The sequence below is a fragment of the Canis lupus genome, chromosome 15 (assembly GCF_003254725.2).
Source record: "Canis lupus dingo isolate Sandy chromosome 15, ASM325472v2, whole genome shotgun sequence".
Taxonomy (NCBI): domain Eukaryota; kingdom Metazoa; phylum Chordata; class Mammalia; order Carnivora; family Canidae; genus Canis; species Canis lupus.
In genome coordinates, this window is record NC_064257.1 from 60,766,295 (window position 1) to 60,780,151 (window position 13,857).

The window sequence follows — 13,857 nt, forward strand, 5'->3', positions numbered from 1 at the left end:
ATCTTGAAAAAATATCTACACTCCCATTTCACTGTAGCATTATTTACACTAGCCAAGATATGGGAAAAAACCTCAAGTGTCTGTCAACAGAGGAGTAAATGAAGAAAGTGTCTCTCTCTCTATATATATATAATGAAATATTATTCAAACACAAGAAAAAAGGAAATCCTGCCATTTGTGACAATATGAACCTAGAGGACATGAGGCTAAGTGAAACAAGCTAGACAGAGGAAGACAAATACTGTAGGATCTTTCTTATACATGGAATGTATTTTAATAAAGTCAAACTCACAGAAGCAGAGAGATAACAGAGGCTGTTTGTGGGGGTGGGAATGGGAGGTTTTGGTCAAAGGGTACAAAGTCGCAGTTCTGTAGGGTGAATAAGTCCAGAGATCTATGTACAACAGGAGACTGACTATATGCAATAATGCTGTACTGAATACTGGAATAGCTGAGTGAGTGGATTTCAGACGCTCTTACCACACACACACACACAAAATGGTGCCTGGGTAAGGAGATATGTTAATTAGCCTGACTATAGCAATCATTTCACTATTATATGTATATTAAATCATCATGTTATACACCTTAAATATATATCTTAAAAATAAATGAGCCACCCACAAGAGAGCAAATCAGATGTTAAAATGCTTTTTATGATCTAGCCTCAAAAGTCATATTTCTTATACATTCCATAGGTCACACAAGTCCGTATTTATTCACTGTGGTAGGCAACTACACAAAGGGACTGAATATCAGAATGCAGGAACACTGAGGCTATCCTGTAGGTTGGCCATCACATTTTTGCCTTTTCTAGAATCAAAAAATGATTAAATCAAGTGTTACATATGCCTGGTTATCATATTCATATTTTAGCATAAATTTTCTATTAATTTTCTACTCTTCATTGAACCTATAACAAACTTATTTATCAAGCATATTGGTTCTATTATTTTCATCATGCCCTATAACTTCATTCTTGGTCCTAACACCTCCTCAGCCCTTATCAGTCTACAATTCATGTAAGTTATAAAAACACAAGTACAGCGTATCTAGAAACAATACTCTCATAGCTTCTGCTCCCTAAGCAGAGACTAAAAACCAAATGGAATATCTTGAAAGTACACAGGAAATACGTTGAACTTTTCCTATATTTGATTTTTTTTTAATTTGGCAGACTGTCTGGTTTTCCTCAAGCAACTTATTGGCCAATGCTTATTTATTTACCCAGTGGTATTATAAATTCTTAACAGCAATTCAGATGATAAAACATATGCCTCAAAAATAGGAATTATCTTTAGTTTTTTTTTTTTTTCAAGATCTAAGAGGTCAATTACAATGGCAAATTACTCTTTCATTGGCCAAAATATAAATGAGAGTATCAATAACTAGAGAAGTTCTCACAACACAAGCCAATTCTTAAATTAATGGGCTGGATAATTCATTCTGTTTAGTAGACTTCCAGGCTGCAGTGATCTAAATTGATTACTTCTATCTTTTGGCATTGACAAATCAGTTACATTTATTTTGTAATCTCTGCAAGTGTTAGTCTTATACTCCCTCATAATCTGTTAAATGAAGAGAATAATGGTTGATTTTTTTCTTTTGCTTCCCACCAACTAACCTCAGTATATATTCACATATCCTATGAATGGAGATAAAGTTACAAAGAACTGTTTTTGCAAAACTCATGCCACGGAATCATTCTCCCAGGAGTTTAGCGAAGAGACTTTCAAAGCTTAGGGAATTTTTTTTTTTTTTTTTTTTTTTTAGGAAGAGTTTTCTCACTCTAGATATGTTACTATAACTACAGCTCATCGGCCAAATCCAGCCTACATCTTGGTTTTGTGCGAAAAGTTGTACTGGAATACAGTGGTGCTCATTAATTTATCTACTTCATGTGGCTACTTTTGCAATCCAATAGCAGAGTTGAGTGATTGTGACAGAGACCACATGACCCGTAAGCCTTAGCCATTTACTATCTTGTCCTTTATAGTAAAAGTTCGCCAACCTCTACGTATCACAAATAGGGGTAAGATATGGGCACCTAGTTTTAAGATCTGGCTGTATTCTCATTGTGTTATGCCAGGTGACAACATCAAAGTGACAAAATTGAGAGGAAAATGTCCCACCAAACCTTACTCATTAAAACTTTTTTCTAGATTTAAAAACCACAAAAATATTATCTTAGCCTTCATGCTTCTAACTGTGATCAGAATCATATTAAAGAGTTAAGTATGGATTCATATTATGGGCTATGCAAGTCCCTAAAAATGCCAAGTTGTAGTAAGACAGCAGCTGAGATCCGCAGCCTGACCTGAGGATGTCAAGGCCAAATTCTGGTCCCCAACAAGCAGTTCCTTTAAGAACTTCTCTTTATCAACATGAGAGACTCCTAACTCTGGGAAATGAACAAAAGGTAATGGAAGGGGAAGTGGGCGGGGGGATGGGGTGACTGGGGATGGGCATTGAGGGGGCACTTGACGGGATGAGCACTGGGTGTTATACTATATGTTGGCAAATCGAACTCCAATAAAAAAAATACCAAAAAAATAAATAAGTAAATAAATAAATAAATAAAGCAGTTTTATAACAAATTAAAAAAAAAAGAACTTCTCTTTATTGAGAAGGCAAAGTTCAGTTCAGTATGATTTCTTGCTCACTAACCTTTATATGCTAGATTTGTCTCAGTCTATCTGACAAGGCAAGTTTGAATTCGAGTTCTATCAAATAATGGCTTTGGGATTTCAGGGAAAATACTGGCTGGAACCCTTGACATTAGCACTTACCACTAAGCTCCAAGTGACCATGGGCTATTCCCTAATGTTGGTGTGCACTTGCAAACCCTTTTAAGAATATTTAAAATCCACTGGCATCAGCATTGTTATTGAAACAATTCACTGCAAAGACTCTGAATTCTAACCAGATGCATTTCTTGCTTCATTTTAAACATGCTAACCTCAATAAAAGATGTTTAAATCACTGCTCAATCTTCTTGGGGTCTCTATCAGCGCAGTTATCTGTGGGAAAGCGAAAGATGACAAACTATGGAAATTAGTAACCAATCACATCCAAGTCACAATTCTGGCTCTAATTCAGCTCATCATTTCCTTAATAAAACTTTTTAAACCACTTTCTGTTGTATTTTTTTAATGGAGATACTGACAGCTTGGGTACCGTTGTTGGCACTTATAGTGGAAGCAGGAAAAATTTATAAAGAATGAAAACGTTTTCATTTATTTAAAAGCAGCAGGTGTTAACGTAAGCTTCCAAAATCATTTGGAAAACGTGTCCTGTGGAAGTCCACAAAGAGTCCCAAAAATCACAGTATAACACTTTTATATTTACTTCCTACAATTAAAACGAATTCTGGTGCTTCAGTGGCGTGCTGTGAGTGCACTGAACTAAGTACCAGGAAATCTTCCACTTTAGTCTTGGCTCCAATACTATGTGTCTTCATGACTTGAGGCAAACCACTTTATATCTCTAGGTCTCAGATCTATCATTCGTTGATCGGTAAAGTACATTTCAACTATAAAATGTCGTATCTGCATTTGTATATGCACAAAGGGAGTGTGAGATTTGAAAAATACAAATCTGATGTCATGTCTGTTCCTCTTCCACAGAGCAAAACAAGGCAGAGGCAGCAGAGTCTGTGACTATCTCACCCTCCACGACAAATGCGGCGTGACAAGTCACATGACAGTATCTGGCCAATGAAAAAGAATAGGAGATTTTCTAGTCATGTATTTGAAACTTCGCCATTTTAATTGTCAATTTCTTTTTTTATTTACATTTAATTCGCCAACATAGAGTAAGAGTCTCTCATGGTTTGTCTTCCTCTCTGATTTTTCCCCAGTTTCCCTTCTTTCCCTTATAGTCCCTTTCACTATTTCTTATATTCCACATATGAGTGAAACCATATGATAATTGTCTTTCTCCAATTGACTTATTTCACTCAGCATAATAGCTTCCAGTTCCATCTATGTAGTTGCAGATGGCAAGATTTCTTTTTTTTTTTGATGGCCGAGTAGTACTCCATTGTATGTATGTGTGTGTCTATATATATAGACACCACATCTTCCTTATCCATTCATCTGTCGATGGACATCTCAGCTCCTTCCATGGTTTGGCTATTGTGGACATTGCTGTTATAAACATTGGGATGCAGGTGCCCCTTTGTTTCCCCACATCTGTATCTTTGGGGTAAATACCTCATCGTGCAATTGCTGGGTCATAGGGTAGTCCTATTTTCAACTTTTTGAAGATCCTCCATACTGTCTTCCAGAGTGGCTACACCAGCTTGCATTCCCACCAACAATGTAAGAGGGTTCCCCTTTCTCCACATCCTTGCCAACACCTGTCATTTCCTAACTTGTTAATATAGCCATAGAATTAAGTTTAATTTGACATTGAAAGATGGATTTTTCTCAAACCTAGCAAATTTTTTCTTGAATTGTTTTCTAGAATTATATCTAATTTTTAATTCTCTTTTCCACTTTATGAAACTACTGCTCCCAGAGCGTTATATTTAGGCTATGAATCGATCTAAAATAGCAAGTAGATGAACTATCAGTAAATACATTTGATGAGTTAACTTACCACTGTAAGCCATACACTCTGTTATCTCCAGGCAGACCAAGCTAACCACAGTTAAGTGTTTCCAATTTTTCTTACTCTTTCTGCCCATTTCATTTACCTTCTTGATGCTTTTTTTATCTCACATCAATGTAGAAACCTACAAGGCAAAGATTGTAGATAGATATTTTTAAACTAGCCTGTCAGATTTACTTTTGAAGAAGAGCTTAAAAACAGCTAAGCTTTATTGATATGCAACCATGTCAAACTGAGTGGTTTTGATTTTTTTTCTTACACTATGAATACTAACAAAGCATCTAGTGCTATTAGTAACATATTATGCTGCCCATAACTTGTAATTAGAAGAATATTAGCATTTTCACTCCTAGCTTCTAACAAAAATCATTGTTTCTTTAGTTATTAGTATAGTAATATTGAAAATTGGGGAATACAATGGCACATTTGCTTTTTTCAAACCTTCCTACTTCTCATATTCCCTAAAGTTTTCCATATAATTTGCCATAATTCACACATCTGGCTTCATGTAATGTTTCTTTTGTGGGCAGATGCAGAATTTAAAATGGCTGTTTTTTCCTTTAGAAAGTTATAAATTTAAGCCCTATTGAGATTGAATGATAATTAGAAATCTAGTTCATATAATTCTTTCTTATTATGATACAAATGACTATGGCAAAATAGTAATTCTAACCACTGTTTCAAGTTTCACATTTTAACTCTTTTAAGTTGAACCAAAAAATGCATTTTTTATTCCACATCTATTTGAATTATATTTAGGATCTTCAGTGTAAGATTGGTTTAAACTATAGCTGCAATCATTTGAGAATTTTTCCAAGAGAGAATTTAACAGCTTGAATTAAAAAGCTTTAATGTCACCACAATAATGAATAAAATAGTGCCTCGTGAGGACACAAGTAGTCTCACAGAGAAAAGAAGTATGAGAAGAACATTCCAGACAAAAAGTAGAAATAAAATAGTTATTCCCTTTCTTAGGTAACTATCTACCGTTCGCATTGTAGCAACCCCCCTGCGAGGCTCTACTTACCCAGAACGTGGGTGTTGGATACCTCAGGTTCCTGAATCCACACTCCTCTCCCCAGCCTCTTGATGATCATGGACATTTTGAAGGAGTTGGAGAAAACAGTCTTCAACAGCACACAGTTCTTTACCTAGGGAGAGAAGACATAAAATCCACTTTGGGATACTTTTCCTACAGAGACTAACAGGAGAGGAATTCATGGCATTCAGGCTACACACAAGGCCAATCCAAATTAATAGTCTCCTCAATTTCCAGAAGCCTTTTCTCTTCATTTTTAGATTTTAAGTGAAGATAACCCAGAGTCATGTTCTCAGACATACACCAATGTTATGTAACAATATTTCTGTAGGTCAGAACATTCTAGTTACTAGCTCCTCCTAGCCCCATTCTGTGTCCCCTCCACCCTTCCACAAGTAAGATATCCCCAGAAAATCCCTGAAGAGATTGTAACCAGTAGTTCCATTGGGCCTCGAGAGACGGTGGCAGGCAGCCTGGCCCTGCGGATGGGAGGCTTGTGCTCCTGGGGCCCGTTCACCAGGGCACTCGAAGAGGAAGCGCTTCCCACGCCACAATGGAGACTTGGATCTACAGGGTCTAAAGGCAGTATTTTGAGTCCAATTGCATCAGACTATTGTAGCTAAGATTCCAGATACTTGAAAACAGAACTGCCTTTTTAGAAGCATGACTCGAACCACAGTGTCTGTAGAAGAATGTGATCATTTAAGCAATGATATGAAAAGTCTGGTGACATGCTAAGCATGAGTACCAGAGGGAATGCTGTGAGACTCTTTGTTGACTTAGTGCCCAGGCACGATCTGGACAGAAGGGGAGGAGCCCATAGCCTCTTACACAGGCCAGCCTGAAAGGAGTTTTTGCTAGCTTGCCCAGTCTCCTTTCAGCTTCTCGCGTTTTGCCGAGACCCAAAGATTCCGCCAACTTCAAAGGAAATTTCGAGACAAAAATAGCAGGGGGAAAGAGGGGTGAATCTTGAATTGAACCCCTGAGAATAAAATCTTTTCAGCAAGATACAAGATAATGGATTTTTTTTTCATTCGAGAGGATTGATATTTTTCCTTTGTTTATTCTCACCAACATAAAGCACAATCTCTGTTCCTACGGTGAAGACTCTTGAATATGCCTCTTTTCCAAATAAGCACAGCAAAAGGTTGTGGTTTCCCTAGCAACAGATGACTTCTTTCTATTTTTCTTTTTTGGGGAAAAAAATGTACTTTGGCTTTATAAAGAGCCTTTCATCATGGGTATCAAAAGCATTCTATGGCCAAATTGTCACCCTGCCCCTGCAAAGTAGATAAATAATATCCTCCCCACTTACATGGGGGAGAAAAATGGCAGCTGGAACCTGCAGCTGCAGCAGGAACTTTCTCTCTTGTGCTCCGGGCTATGCCTTCCTAACCTTCCCCAGCAGCCTTGTGAGAATTCTGGTAAGGGAGTGTAGCAGAAACATCCTCATGTGACCCCAGTAAGATCCTCCCCACAGGATCCCCTCCACTTGAGTGTGGGTCAGACTTGTGACTTGCTTCTAATCAATGGAGTATGGACAAGGTGTGGGATATGACTCCTCTAATTATGGTAAATTTATAAGACTCCATTCATAGCACACTGCAGAGAGAGTCTCCTGCTGCTCTTCAAGAAGTGACAGCCGTATTTTGCCCATGGAAGTTGGAGAGGTCTTTAGGAGATGAGGGTGACCCCCAGTCAACAGCCAATAAAACCAGAGCTGTCAGCCATATAGCTGCAAAGAAATGAATCTTGCCAACAGCTGAAAGAAGACGCCAAGCTTCAAAACGTTATGAAGCCCAGCTGAGACCTTGCTTACGCTTTGTGAGACCTTGAGCAAAGAAGCCAGCTAAGTCACGGCCAGCCTTCTGACCAATGGAATCGGAGACGATAAATGTGTGTTGTTTTAAGCCATTAAGCTTGCTATGCAGCAAGAGATAACTAACACGGGGGGACCCTGCAAATGACAGTGGCTAGGCTGAGATGAGGGGTTGGATGACAGTAAAAAAAGAGACAATGAAATACAGGCTCGAAAGTCAGACACTAATCAAATTTGTCACTTAATGTCTCACCTTCACCCTTCTCAATCACAACTTCATTTGCAGAATGGAGATAACACTTACCCCTGCATGAGCAATAAGGATTAAAAATAATGACTAGGAGTATCTGGCACAGTGTAGATGTGCACATAGTAGGTGCAATAAGAGATAGTTAGCAAACCATATAGTCAGCATAGAAAAAGAGTTTTGACCCTGGTCCCAGAGCTTTAGGAATTGCAACATGGAGAGGGGGGCATCCTGTAAGCTAGCATCCCCCTAGTGAGAAACCTGGTCGATGGGATGAGGTCAATGGAAAGGTTCAAGAAATCAGCTCACCTTCCATCCCACTGGGGTGTCACAGAACTTGGAGCAAAGGTAGTAGAATCTCAGAGCTTAATCTATTTGGAACTCGGCAGTGATTGTTTGGTGGCTTCCCTTGTGTTCTACTTGTCTTATTCTATTGTAAGGGATACATGAAGGACATTGTCAAAGACATTACGAGACAACAGTATGACTGAAAAACGAGTCAGGGCAGGGACAACCCTGGAAGATGCCCAAGTGGGTTAGCCATCTGCAGAAGCTCCTGTGAGGAGGTAGGAAAGAGGGGAAAGTAAAGGAGAAGCAGAGAATCAAACCACGTGAACCCAAACACCAAGGTGAAGTGAGAAGGCCCGGAAGTAGATCAGGGATGGGGTGGCAAGTCCTCTAATTAGAGCAAAACCATAGGAGATGCAGAATGAGAACAAGGGAGGTGTTAACTTTATGGGCAGAAAGCGTGCCTTACATGGATGGATCTAGCTGCTTTCAGTGTGAGATGTGAAGCGACACAGACAAGGCTCTGGGCTCTAGAACACTGAAGAGATACGGCCCATCTACTAGGAGGATGACCTACGTTTGCACAGCTGCATGGTCAGTCCTAAGCTGCTGCCATGGAAGGTTAAATAAACTCTTCTGGTTTTCCCTGTGTTTGAGATAGATTTTCTTTTTCTTTTAAGATTTTTATTTATTTGAGAGAGAGAGAGAGAGAGCATGAGTAGGTGGGGCAGAAAGAGAGAGAGAGAATCTCAAGCAGATTCCCCAGAGCCTGACTCAGGGCTTGACCCTGAGATCACAACCTGAGCCAAAACCAAGCATTGGAGGCTTAACTGGCTGTGCCACCCAGGCACCCCAAGAGAGATTTCTAAACAGGATGTCCAGCAAAATAAGCTCGGGGTTTTGACAGGAAGTGGTCTGACCTCCTCTAATATGCAGAAAATACCAGAGCCTCTTATACCTCCCTGGAGCAGGATTAGCTCCTAGAGTGGCCACATGCAAAACCCCTGCAGTAGGCATCACCACCTAGAAACTCACCAAAGCTCTTCTTTTGGAAGATTCATTTATAGTTATGAGAATTGCACATCGTTAAATTTGTGAATTCTAAAATTTATATAGGGCAGCCCCGGTGGTACAGCGGTTTAGTGCCGCCTGCAGCCCAGGGTGTGATCCTGGGGACCCAGGATCGAGTCCCACATCAGGCTCCTTCTCCACATCAGTGAGCCTGCTTCTCCCTCTGCCTGTGTCTCTGCCTCTCTCTCTCTCTCTCTGTCTCTCATGAATAAATAAATAAAATCTTTTAAAAAATGAATAAAATAAAATAAAATTTATATATATTTTTCCTTTAATGAATCCACAGAGGCATGCAGTTTTGAGTGACTGAAAAACAAAGTCTGTGAGAGATCTCCTTCCTGCCTGCCAATGTTTGATTAAGACATATAGAGTAACTAAGCACTCAAGAGATTAGACGTCCTGCCACGTGTAATTCAAAATGTAAGCAATACAAAACCCTTTTAAAAACCCAAAATTCTGGGACCCCTGGGCGGCGCAGCGGTTTGGCACCTGCCTTTGGCCCAGGGCGCGATCCTGGAGACCCGGGATCGAATCCCACGTCAGGCTCCCGGTGCATGGAGCCTGCTTCTCCCTCTGCCTGTGTCTCTGCCTCTCTCTCTCTCTGTGACTATTATAAATTTAAAAAAAAATAAAAAATAAAAAGCCAAAATTCTGATTTTCTCCTTGATGCTTCAGAGCTATTTTTTTTTTAATTTTAAATACCAGATTTTTTTCTGCAAAATATGCCCCCTCCTCTCTTTCAGGTCCCATGCTTTGCTGGTTCCCAAAGCTCAGAGCCTTCAGTCAAGTCCCCTAGAAGCAAGAGCCTAAGGGTGCGTTCTTGTGCAACTGATTTTGAGGCAGTACTCTCAGGATAACTCTAGAAGGAAGTGCAGGAAACAGAACAGGGAAAGGCATTGTCCTAGGCAAGGATGTGAGTTAGCTGAAACCAGCTTCGGGCTCTGAGTTTATTTATGAGAAAGTCAGGAGCCTGAATTGTAACCCTCCGTAGCTCGAGCTGTAGGTGAGGTGGCTGGGATTGTGTACTGTGTCCCAGTCAGCACTGGCCGAGGCGGTGGGCTGACCCAGAGGTGGGACAACTGCCCAGGAATTTTCAAGGTAGGAGGCTTCGATTGGTGAGTGGGAATTCTTTTGAGGCTGTGAATGATCAGCAGCTAATACTGTCAGCAACTGGGGGATGAATAGACCAGCACGGCCGGGCAGTCGGAATGGGGAACCAGGAGTTTGTATTATATTTTGTACACTTATCGGGAAGCAGCGCGATCTACTGCATCGTGAGGCCTCCCTTAGAGACTCTCAGACAAATAGAGTATGAAACCACCTATATAATGTGGTTGGAAGGACATGCTGTCCACCCAACCCAGGAGCCTGGGTTCAACTCTTGCTTCTTTGGGTTGAACATTGCTCTCCTCGGATGGTATTCGTGTAAAAGGGAAATAAGAAGTAACATTCGTGTCACCACACCCCAGCGGACTCTAAGCCAAAAGAACTGGAGACAGGGATGGAGACATAGGTGTATTGGGGGAAGTTACAGACAGGGAGTTGAGGAGTGGCCAGCTGGACAAAGCGTCTGCTATGGCCATCTACCTGCAGCAAGTTTTTATATCATAGCAACTTAACCCAGCGACTATCGGTGGCCCTTGACCTCCTGCACCGCCAGTGTTCGCAAGGCTATCAAGGCTTGCCACCCGGACATTTTTCCTTCCAAGGGAGATGCTCCTACTTGGCCATCCCCAGAGCCGCTGACCTTAAAGGCTGAACAGACATTCTTCTGCATACTCTGCTGGATGGGAACACAGAGGGAGGATGGGATCTCTAGGGTCTCAAGAGAGTGATTAACAGGCATTCAGGGTGGGCTTGCACAAGCTAGCTAACCAGCGCGTACTGGGCACCATGAGGTCCTTAACTCCCACGTAAAAATTAGCTTCTCGGAGACAGAAGGATCTTCAAGCAGAGGAGGAGCACTGGCTGGAGGAACGGAAAGGGAGGAGCACAGCTTCAAGAGTTGGAGGGGCGGGGGGACCCAAGAGGAGGGGCAAAGGGCACCATAACACCGTTGCCTGATTTCCTCAATTCACCCAGTCGAGCAGCCACTCCACCTGCCCCTCCTCACCCTGGCCGGCTGCGTTACACCAACACCCACCTAGGGACGACTGCAGTTGCAAAGCGAGCAGAGGCCTTTGTAAGATTAACTATTAATAAGGCTGAGAAACAAAGAGCTTGGGACAAAAGGAAAGCAGCAGAATAACGCTTTTTCATACCCAAAGCTTCAAAGTGATCGACACGTGGGATGAACTCCCAGATGCCAGAGAGGGGAAAGCAAGCAATTCAATGTCCATGGGCGGTGGGGGGGTGGGGGGGACCAAGGGTGTTTATAATATAAGATGGTAATTTCAAACCATCTTGAAATAAATGGAAAGTCAGAAAATTGTTTGAGCAAAGAGATGGCTTATTAAGGAATCTGAGTAGAGAGTTCCCGACAAAGTATAATTAAAAAAAAAAAAAAAAAAGCTTTGAGGGAATTCCCAATTAATGAAGAAAGGGAGGGCACATCACCGCCAGCGAGCACCTGCTCATCTCTGAGCTCTGGGCGAAGGGGTCAGGTCCGCAGGCGGGCAGCCGAGCAGGCAGCAAAGGATCCCCAGGACCAGGCGACAGGGGGCGGGCAGGGTGGCCCCAGGTACGTTCTCGAATGATCTATGGGGCAGAAAGCCAAGTCCTCCTGGGACCTGTGGATCTTTCAGGACTTCTCTGGTTGTCACGAACTTCTTCATTTGAACTAAGTGTGAATAATGTAGCTCTGCCGCGGCCTAAGACTTTACGAGCTGGGCCTTAATTTTACACTGATTTCCCAGCAGTAGCAAAACAGAGAGAGAAAGACGAGGAACAGATTTGAGCTTTAAATGGAAGCAAGCTACTTTTCCTGATCCGATCTGAGGAACTGGGCTTTTTCTAGCCACGGGGAAAGAAAGAGTTGTATCTCTAAAAGTGCCAAGGAAAGCTCTGTAAAAGAAATTTTTTTTTCCAGTCTATTTGCTTTGGGATAGATACCTAAATGTATTTCTCTTGACAAAGGTTCAATTTGAATGCGAACATCCGACAATTTACTAGGAAGCTCTTATCTCCATCACGTTTGCTATTTTTCATGATCACTTAAAATGTCTCATATCCTCCTTATACGAGCTATAAAACAGCATTTTTTTTTCCAATGCCACGCTGAGTAACTGCTTGAATAGTAACAACCACAAAATAATAGGATTTAGTAGTCAATGAATGTGAGGTGCCCTGTCCTAAGTGTTTCCCGCGTATTAAATCATTTAATTCTCGGAACATGCTTTTGAGATGGTACAATGGGCAACTTTGCACGTCAGCCTGACTGGGCCATGGCACCCAGGTGTTTGATCAAACGTTATTCTGGATGTTGCTGTGAAAGGGTTTTTTTTTTCTTTTTTTTTTTTTTTTTTGATGAGATCAATATTTTAATCAGTGAGTAAAGCAGATCGCCCTCTGCAGTGTGGCCGGGCCTGGTCCAACGGCCGAGGCCTGCACAGAAACAAACTGGGCCCCGGCAGCGAGAAGGCTGGTGCCCGCCGACTGCCCTGGGCCCGGGCTGCAGCGCTTTGGGCCGCGCATCCTGTTGGTTCTGCTCCTCGGAGCGCGCGGACTAAGGCGGGGGCGCGGCTGCTCAGCCTCGGAGCAGGAAACTGAGGACTTTGACGAGCGATGGGCTTGGATGGGGGCCCCGCGGCTCAGGGTTGAGCATCTGCCTGGGCTCAGGACGCGGCCCGCGGGGAGCCTGCCTCTCCCTCCGCCTGTGTCTCGTGAACAAATCAATAAAATCTTTAAAAATCAAAAAAAAAAAAAAAAAAAAAAAGACCAGCTGTATTAATGGATTTTTAAGGCACAGTCTCTCCCGCCTGCCTTAGGGACGCGAAGGAACCCGACACCCCTTGACCTCCGCAGCGGCCCTTCCAGGAGACGCAGCCTGCGCTGCTGAGGCCACTTGTCAAGAGGACGGCGGCGGCCCCGGGCCCAAGTGGGGTGACCGGGCCTCGGGGCGCCCCGCCGGGGTTAGCGGGGGCCGGGATGCGCGTGGGGCCCTCCGGCGCCCTGGGGGTCGCGAGCGCGGTCCCCCGCCCGGGGATGCGGCCCGAGGCTGCCGGCGTTAGGCAGCGGACCCCAGGGCGTCCGTCCGGCTGTCGCCACCCTTGTGCGACCTGGGCCCTCCCCGTAGGCTCCCCGAGCTCCCGGCCGCGCACCTGGCCGCGGAGCCCTGCGGCCCGCGCCCCCCCGTCGCCCCCGCAGTGACCCCTGCAACCCTCCGGGCTCTGCGCGGGGAGATGCCGCCGCCGCCGCCGCCGCCGCGCTGGGGAGGGACCAGCCGCTGACCCGGGTCGGTGCCGCCCGGAGACCCGCAGCTCCCCGCCGCACACGCGCCGCGCCCGCCCTCCTCGGGCCCTCCTCCCCTCCTTCGCCCTCCTCGGCCCTCCTCCCCTCCTCGGCCTCCTCCCTTACTCGCCTTTTCCTCGGCCTCCCCTCCCCTCCTCGCCCATCCTAACCCTCCTCACCCCTCCTCTCCCTCTCCTCCCTCCTCGTCCCTTCTCCTCCCTCCTCGCCCCTCCTCGCCCTCCCTCCTCCGCCCCTCTCGCCCCTCCCTCGCCCCCTCACCATCTTCCCCCTCCTGACCCTCCTCACCCCCCCTCGCCCCCCCTCGCCCCTCCTCCCCCTACTCGCCCTCCTTGCCCTCCTCCCCCTCCCCCTCGCCTTTTAGCCCTCGGC

At 44.0% G+C, this 13,857-nt stretch overlaps 1 long non-coding RNA gene across 3 annotated transcripts in view; it reads right to left on the reverse strand.

Moving 5' to 3' along the window:
- The window catches only part of LOC112654720 (uncharacterized), a 43,340-nt gene extending 35,245 nt beyond the window's left edge, over positions 1-8,095 (reverse strand). The window contains exons 1-4 of one of the 3 annotated variants that reach the window (XR_003133291.3): positions 8,029-8,095; positions 5,642-5,765; positions 4,603-4,738; positions 2,960-3,020 (exon numbers count right to left, since the gene is read on the reverse strand). This is a non-coding gene — a long non-coding RNA (uncharacterized LOC112654720). Of the gene's footprint in view, positions 1-2,959; positions 3,021-4,602; positions 4,739-5,641; positions 5,766-6,086; positions 6,187-8,028 lie in introns of those variants that run through there. The other 2 variants (XR_007402458.1, XR_003133290.3) reach the window with 2 other exon arrangements.
- Between the last annotated feature and the right edge of the window lie 5,762 nt (positions 8,096-13,857).